Source organism: Penaeus monodon, chromosome 31, assembly GCF_015228065.2.
Source record: "Penaeus monodon isolate SGIC_2016 chromosome 31, NSTDA_Pmon_1, whole genome shotgun sequence".
Taxonomy (NCBI): Eukaryota; Metazoa; Arthropoda; class Malacostraca; order Decapoda; family Penaeidae; genus Penaeus; species Penaeus monodon.
In genome coordinates, this window is record NC_051416.1 from 13,474,774 (window position 1) to 13,475,027 (window position 254).

At 36.2% G+C, this 254-nt stretch overlaps 1 protein-coding gene across 1 annotated transcript in view; it reads left to right on the forward strand.

Annotated features, from left to right (window-relative positions):
- The window catches only part of LOC119593045, a gene marked incomplete at its 5' end in the record, with an annotated part of 5,068 nt that overhangs the window by 1,150 nt on the left and 3,664 nt on the right, over window positions 1–254 (forward strand).

The window sequence follows — 254 nt, forward strand, 5'->3', positions numbered from 1 at the left end:
TAGGCGAGGATTAGGGTAAGGAAACGTACGAGTGTCCAAAAACGCTAAAATGAGTGCAGCGAAGAAAATGGGAAATGGAAAAGGGAAACGGAACTGCAAATAAATGATATTTGGAAAAAAAGAAGATAAAGTAACCGCTTGTGGCTTTCCGCAAACCAAGAAATGAATATACGTGTCTTTTAACGCGTAAGCTTAAAATATCAGCTTGGAAATATCAACTTGGAAATATGAACAATAAAAATATCAGCTTGGAA